The sequence below is a fragment of the Echinops telfairi genome, unplaced genomic scaffold (genome assembly GCF_000313985.2).
Source record: "Echinops telfairi isolate 266 unplaced genomic scaffold, ASM31398v2 ScPeMD7_20;HRSCAF=75, whole genome shotgun sequence".
NCBI classification, from domain to species: Eukaryota; Metazoa; Chordata; class Mammalia; order Afrosoricida; family Tenrecidae; genus Echinops; species Echinops telfairi.
In genome coordinates this window covers 4,225,634-4,234,106 of record NW_022103917.1, presented here as the reverse complement: position 1 = coordinate 4,234,106, position 8,473 = coordinate 4,225,634, and the positions used below count along the sequence as shown (strand labels likewise).

Below are 8,473 nucleotides of genomic sequence, written 5' to 3'. Positions count from 1 at the left end.
CATTTATGACATCTTTGATGTCATCCCACAACCCATTTGGTCTTTGACCATTAATTTACAATGCCTCAAATCTGTCCTTGAGAAAATCTCTAAATTTAAATTGGACGTACTCAAAGTTGTGCTTTGACTCTTATGGACTTTTTTTTCATCTTCAACTTGAATTTGCATATGAGCATTTGATCTGTTACACATTGTTTTGGTTGATGATATTGAGCTTCTCCATCATTTCTGTCCACAGATGTAGTCAACTTGATTTCTATTATTCTCTCTGGTGTCTATGTGTTGTTTCTGTTGTTGAAAGGGGGTCTTTTCAATGAAGTAGTTGTTGGCCCTGCAAAATTCTATTCTGGGATCTTTTATTTTCTTTGTTTGTTTTTTTTAGTCCCCCGAGGGGGTGCACCGTTCCTGGAAGCACTGCAATACCAGGTCGATGCGTGGAATGGGCGGAGCAAGCTCCTATTCCATCTCCCTGCTCCAAAAATCCATTTAATATATTGTCCTTGAATAGAGGACTTGATCTTAGCCAAAAAGCCGAGAAGCGATTCTGGGATCTTTTCTATATAAATTCTATAATGCCATATTTTTTAAAACAACCAATCCTTTTTTCTTTCCAACTTTTGCATCACAATCAGTAATACTTATCCATGCATATTTAATCAACTAAAGATTGCAGAAGTTGCTTTTAATATTCAATTTCTTTATCTTTGGTATTAGTGGTTGGTGGATACATTTTAATAACAGATGTATCAACTGGTTTTCCTTGAAGTCAACTTTATATTAGCCCATCACTGACAGCATTGCACTTGAGGCTAGATCTTGAAATGTTCTTTTTGAGGCTGAATGTGATGTCATTCCTCTCCAATTTGTTATTTCCAGCATTGTAGGTCACAAGGGTGTCCAATTAAAAATTGCCAATAGCAGTCCATTTCAACTCACTAATGCCTAGAATATCAATTTGTATGTGTTCCATGGCATTTTACATTACTTTAAACGTGCCTAGATTCTTACTTTGTACAGTACACATTTCAAATTATTAATGATTTTTTTTGTCTGTCTGCATTTTGGGTCATGCTACATCAGTAAATGAAGGTCCTGGAAGCTTTATCTGTCTGCACCCTTAAGGTTCACTGTACTTTGAGGAGGAAGTTAATCTTTAGTCATAATTTGAGTGCCTTCCAACTGGTGAAACTCATCTTCTTGTACCATATGGGAAAATGTTCTCACTGGCCAATATTTTCAGAAAATGATGCCAAGGTCTTCTACTTCATCTATTTTACTCTGGAAGCGCCACTGAAACCTGTCCATCATGGGTGATTAATTCTACTGGTATTTGAAGTACTGATGAGATTGTTTCCAGTATTGCAACAGCACACAGCCTCCACAGTAGCACAAAGTGACCGACAGGTGCTTTATAGGTGCTTTTTGTTAGGTGCTAGTTGGCTTTACTCATAGTGACCCGTGGAAATAGAAGCGAACACTGCCTGGTCCAGCACTAACTGCACAATGGTTATATTTGCGCCCATGGTTGCAGCTACCGTGTCAATTCAGCTCATTGTCGGTCTTCCTCTTTATGGCAGACCCCGTACTTGACCACAACGGCCTTTCCCAGGGACTGTTCTCTTCTGAGAACAGGTCCAAAGCATACATTTCATTGTAATCCTTTGTCTTGTCTTCTCAAGCTGCCTTTTGAATTTGTTTTGTTCAGTTTTTTTGACTTCATCATCCCTTCCATTGCTTCAGCTACTCTCTTCAAGAGCAAGTTTCAGAGTCTTTTCTGGGGTGCACCTTGGTCTTGTTTTCTTCCTTTCATTTTAAAACGTTTCTGTTTACAGATAGCATTAGCAAAACTACTAGCATTAGTAAGTAAATTTAGAAAGCTTGTAGGATATAAATTTAATATACAAATACATAGATTTCTCACTCGCCGCAGACATCTAGACAAATAAAAGTTTTGAAATAATTTCATTTACTATAGCATCTAAAATCATAAATAAGTCAGGAATAAATTTAGCAGGAGTTGGATAAATTCTTAATTAGAAACTATATAATAACAATGACACAAATTTTAACCTTCTCAAATCAAAATATATGTCCACACAAATGTTAGAAGCAACATTATTTACATAACCAAAATCTAGAAAAAAAACTAAATGCCCATCAATTGGTGAATAGACAAATGAAATTGTGATATAGCCACACAATGGCATACTGCTCCACATGAGACAAAGAACTACTGATATCTACTCCAATATAAAGGAATCTCCAAATAAATATGCTCATGCAAGAAGCAGTCCAGACAAGAGTGATTCTATATCATTTATATCTGTGTGTATCTTAATTTAAAATAAAATTAAAAGTTTACTGCCCTTTAGTCAATTCCAGCTCATAGCGACCCTATAAAACAGAATAGAACTAACTATCTCCTAGGGTTTACAGAATTCTAAAACTTTAAGGGAGTAAACAACCTCATTTTTCTCTCATGGAGAAACTGCTAGATTTGAATTGATTATCTTGTGATTGGCAGCTCAATGTGTAAAGCACCACACCACCAGGCTTCCTGTGTGTGTGTGTGTGTGTGTGTGTGTGTAGGGGCTTCAAAAAGTTTGTGGAATAATGGGGAGCTAATGAGGAGTACAAGAAGGAAAACAGTATTCTAAAATTGATTGTGGTGATGATTGCACAACTCTTTTTCAATGTGTTTAAACCATTGAATTGCATGATATGAGAATCACATGTCAATACAACTGTGAAAAATTAGAAAAGCAAGTTTGTAGAGAAATTTCATTATCTTTTAATTCTATTTTTTCCCATGAATTTTTTTGCCCCCTTGTGTGTGTAACATTCTAGAAATGAGAAAAAAATCACCCACTCCACACACACTGAGGAAAAGCTTACTGCCATCTATTGGATTCTGACACAGAGCGATCCCGTAGGACAAGTAGAGCTGCCCCTCCAGGGTTTCAAGGCTGTCTTAAAGGGAGCGGGACACCTCATCTTTCTCCCATAGAGAAGCTGGGGGTTTTGAACTGCTGGCCTTGAGGTTAGAAGCTTAACATGTAGCCTATTATACCACCAGGGCCCCTGCCAACAAATCACTAGTGATGAAACACGGAATAGACTGCACAGAGGCATGCGGGATCTTTTGGGGATTGGTGGGAATATCCTAATCTTTGTTGGTAGCCATTAGGGTTTCACGTGAGTATGTATAACTGTCAAACTCATTAAAATGCAAACTTTACAGGACACCATTTTTGTCCATAAATTACATCTGAATCCAGTTGGGTCATTGTTTTGTTCTTATATTTGTGTCAGTGGCACATCAGAAAGGAACCCTCTTGGTGGGGTGTGAGAGCATTCGCTTCCCTGCTTCCCATTCAAATGCACATCCGAGTTACTGGATGTGAACCACAGGAGCTAGACCCTTTTTGATCTACCCAGAAAAACAACGAAGACCCAATAAGAAGAAGGAATTTGCCTAAGGTTACAGATGTGGTCACAACTTGGGCCACCGCAAGAATGTGGCCCGGTACAATCTCGAGCTTTTCCTCTTTCTGCCATGTTACCTAAACTGCTTGATTAGCAAATTGCATCACTTCCAAGAAGCCATATGCCAGAAGGAATGGGCACCACTGCATGCCACCAATAATGGCCATTAGTAGTCATTTTTAGAGTACAACTTTGAAGTTAGAAGCAAATGGCCCCGAGAACAATCTTTAGGAACCTGGGACATAACCTGCCTGGAAGTGGAAGAGCTGCTCTATGCCTATGGGATATTTTGCTTCTTATTCCAGTGCATTCAAGTCCCCAAAGCCAGGAAGGTAATTAAACCCATAACTCATGCACATATGAGTGACATTGCCAAGTATTTATAATGTAAATCTTGAAAATCAAATTTTGAAATAAGAAAATTAGTTATTCAAGAGGTATGAGACAGCAAATGTTTTGAGAATAGTCAGAGCAACATATGTACAAATGTGCTTGACACAATGCATGGATATATGGATTGTGATAAGAGTTGTACGAGCCCCCAATAGAATGATTTAAAAAAATAAAATAAACTTGACTTAAAAAAATAAAGAGGCATGAGTAATTAACCGCAAGAATTCACCATTAAAGTGAACAACAGGCTTTCTACGGTGATCTTATCAACGTTGGCAATTTCAACTTTGAACCCAGCCCTTTCAGCTGACGACTCCAGCTATTTCATTTGTTGCAGTACTCAACCAAGATCTAAGCCATGTTTTCCTGTAGTCCATTAAAGTGTCTAATACCTTTTTTTGGCTGAGACAACTTTTGCAAATGACATTAGCACATTTAAGCACCCATTCCCCTGTAACATAGCAGGTGAAGCATGTTTGCACGTAGTAATCCTTCCAGGACTCCAGGTTATTTTTCTTTCCTGCGCTTTAATACTAACCCTGGTGGAAAGCTTTTCAAAGTGAAAAGGTTTCATTTAGGCAAATGTACTTTGTGTTTGGATGGGGTGGAAACTTATTCCTCCCTTGGCTTCTACAACAACTAACTCTTGCCCCATCTCTCTGAGTCCCAACTCTGTCTCCTGTCAAGGCTGAATTTGGCTGTGTAAAGCTGTGGTATGTGGCTGAAAGCAGACTTGATCAGAAAATAAATTCTTTCGAAAGCTGCTCAGAGAAGCTTCTGGAATGGTAAGCTGTAGCTACAACAGATGTCTGCTTTTACTTTCTCTTTTGAGAAAAGGTTGATCCTCAAATGAGAAAGGAATTTCTAAGAACAACCTCTAATTACTTGCAAGTCACCTAGATTTATCCTTCTAAATTGTTCTCTTGCCTACAAATACCTGAGAAAGCCCTCACCACATCTACTTAGCTTGACTTCTAGCCCACATGTTGCTAGTGCAAGTACACTCAGAGACACCGTGGAAGAATGGCCTGGCTATCCGAAAAATCTGAGTCCACTTAATGGCAACTGGTTTGGGCAAGGTAATGAAACTATGCTTTCTGGAAGCTTTTGATATTTCACACAAAAGTTATCTTTTCTACCAAAGGCCATTAAAAATTGGTTGGACATCAACCCTTTGATGAATTTGCAAATGATCAAAAACCAGTGGTATCGAAGGAAGAAATCCAAGCCGAATTGAAGGCATTAGTGAAAAAGAAGACTTCAGGAATTGATAGAATGCCGATTGAAATCTTTCAACTAGCCAATGAAGCACTGCACTCACTCATCTGTGTCAGGAAATTTGGAAGACAGCTGCGTGGCCAACTGAATGGAAGACATCCATAGTTATGCCCATTCCAAAGAAAGGTGACTCAGCAGGATGAGAAGATCATTGAACAATATCAATAATATCATATGCAACTGCAATTTGCTGAACAAAATTCAAAAACAGTTGCAATAGTACATGGTCTCAGAACTGCCAGAAATTCAAGTTGGATTCAGAAGAAAATATCGAATGGGGAAAATTTTGGCTGAGATCAAGTGGCTCTTGACTGAAAACAGAGAATACCAAAAATATGTTTACTTACTTATAGAAAGGCATTCGACTCTACGGATCATAGCAAACTGTATTGTGAAGAATAGAGTTCCAATATACTTCATTAGCGTTATGCGGAACCTGTACATATTCTAAGAGGCATTTCTTTGAAAAGAACAAGGAGCTAGTGCATGGATTAAATCAGAAAAGGTGTGTGTCGGGGTAGTATCCTTTCACCATACTTATTCAATCTGTATGCTGAACAAACAGACCTGCAAGCTGGATTATCTGAAGAAGAAGATGCATTAAGATCAGAGGAAGTCTCATTAGCAACATACAATTCACAGATGAAACAATATTGCTTGCTGAAAGCCAAAAGGACTTCAAGCACTTACTAATAGAGATCAATTTCTTCAGCCTTCAGTATGGATTACAACTCTATGTAAAGAGAACCAAAATTCTCACAATTGGACAAGTAGACAACATCAGGCTGTATAGAGGAAAGACTGAAACTATCAAGGATTTAATTTTACTTGGATCCACAATCAAATGTTCTTGGAAGCAGTAGTCAAGAAATCAAAGGATGCATTGCATTGGGCATATCTGATGGAAAACATATCTTTAAAGTGTTGAAGACAAAGATGTCACTTTTAGTACTAAGGTGCACCTGACCTGATTCATTGTAAATATATATACACACAGACACACATATATATTAGTTAGGATTTAATATATATATCATTCCATATTTTAATCACTTTAAGTAGAATTGTACAATTGTTCCCACAATCAGTCTTCAAACAATATTTTTCTACATAAACTCCTTGACATTGTCTCCCTTTTACTCCCACCCCCCATACCCCACCCCCAGAACCCTTTATTCTACTTGCTGTCACTTTAGGGTCTTCAATCCTGGGTTTCACATACCGAAAAGTGGACAAGCATATAACACAGCTTCTGTTCAGGTCCAATTTATGCCTTTGATCTTCCATACCCCTCTCTCTCAAGCACTCTGTTTAGTGACCACTTTGCTCTCATCCCTCAGTTTTAGATAGGAGGAGTTCTCCGGAGGCTTATTTCCTGTGTAGTTCTGCAAATGCACCTTGGGCTCCCACTGTCATCCATCGCCTTCTGCACACCAGATTCTCACAGTTTAGGCTCTGATACTGACCCCTCCTTTGACTTTGGGTTACCTGAATTCCAATCCTTTGGTGACTGATGATGGCGTGCTTCTTCTATGTAGACTTAGTTCACATTTCCCTTAGATGACTGCTTGTTTGGAGACAAGCCTTTAAGACCCCAGATATTATTTCATCTGACAGCAGGGCACCATCTAGATCCTTCGTCACATTTTGCTATAGCGCCCATATCTTCTGTGTTCCCTTCCTGAGAGTGAGTATTGAGCAGGGCCATGATGTAAGAACTAATTCTTCTTAAGTTGGATCTAGGATTTAACGTAAGCCCCAAACCCATTCCTGGATTTTTGCTTTTTTAAAAATTTGATGTAACCTAGGAGTTAATACATATATCATTCCATATTTCAATCACGTCAGATACAATTGTACAATTGCTTCATTTATCAGTCTCCATATATACTTTTCCTTCCTGGACTCCTTGATATCATCTCCCTCTTATGTCCCCCACCCCTCTATATCCTGCCCCAAACTCTTGCTCTCTTTGCTTTCCCTTGACATCATCTCCCTCTTATCTCCCCCACCCCTCTATATCCTGTCCCCCAAACCCTTGCTCTCTTTGCTTTCCCTATGAGGTCAATGTCCCTTGTTTTCTTTTACATCAATGGTGAAACACCTCTGAGATATACCCTAATGTGAACAAGCATAAGAAAAATACAACAGAATGACTGCCGTAGGATTGCCAGAATAATATGAATCTTAATACAGCAGACGGAGCATTGATGTAGCAAGACCTTGTTTGTCTGCCAACCAGCAGTCCACTGCTCTTGTGCTCTTGGTACAGCTGTCATCTGCTTCCTCAGACACTATGTATTTCAGTCTTAAGTTCTCATGCTACAAGTATGTCTGATGTAGAGTCCAGATCCCCCAGTGGAGTTCTCGTATGGGGTCTCACTGATGCAGCTTCTGGAGCATGATGACATGTGCCCCGGGGATCCCTGGTATTTTTATTAGTCCCATATACATGTGAAAACTGGACAGTAAATAAGGGGTACCAACAAAGAATTGTTGCATTTACATTATGGGGTTGATGTAGAAGTACCACAAAACTTTCAATGTTCTTTCAGAGTAACACTCAATATTCTTTGAGAAGAACTACTTTCAGAAGAACAAGCAAATCTGTCTTGGAGGACGTACTGTCAGAATGCTCCTTAGAAGTGAGGTTGGTGAGACTACTTTGGACATGTGATCAGAAGAGAGCAGTATGTGGAAAAGGGCATGTAAAGCAGAGGGTCATGAAAAAGAGGAAGACCCTCAATGAGATGGATTGACACAGTAGCTCTGACACTGGGCTCAAACTTAAGAATTGCGAGGACTACACAGCGTTTTGTTCTACTGTATGTTGGGCCCTTATGCATTGGAACTAACTCAATGACACCTAACAAGAATGACAACGACATGCCTTGATTCGTAATGTTCTGTGTTGCAATAGTTTTGTCATGATTTGATATCAGGGTTATGCTTGTCTCCTAACCAGTGTTGGAAAGTGTTTCATTTCTCTCTGTGTCCTGAGCAACTTCCATAAAGCTGGTATATCTTCTGTGAATGTTTGGTAGAATTCAGTACTAAAACCATCTGACGGGTCTTTTGGAGAGTGTTTTATCTTAAGAATCAATTTGTTTATTGTTTAATAGATGTAGTGCTACTCATTTGTCTTATGTCAATTTTACTAAGTTATATTTGTCAAGACACTTGCCCATTTCATGTTATTGGCACACAATTGTTCAAAACAGTCTTTTATCATCCTTTCATTGTTCAGAAGAATCTCTACGGTTGGAGCCTCTTATTCTTTGTGTTGGTTTGTGTGTGTGTGAGTGTGTGTGTGACA

The 8,473-nt window shown here is 38.9% G+C and overlaps 1 pseudogene; it reads right to left on the bottom strand.

Moving 5' to 3' along the window:
* Nucleotides 1-389: 389 nt before the first annotated feature.
* LOC115869061 lies at nt 390-543 on the bottom strand (annotated as a pseudogene).
* Nucleotides 544-8,473: the final 7,930 nt, after the last annotated feature.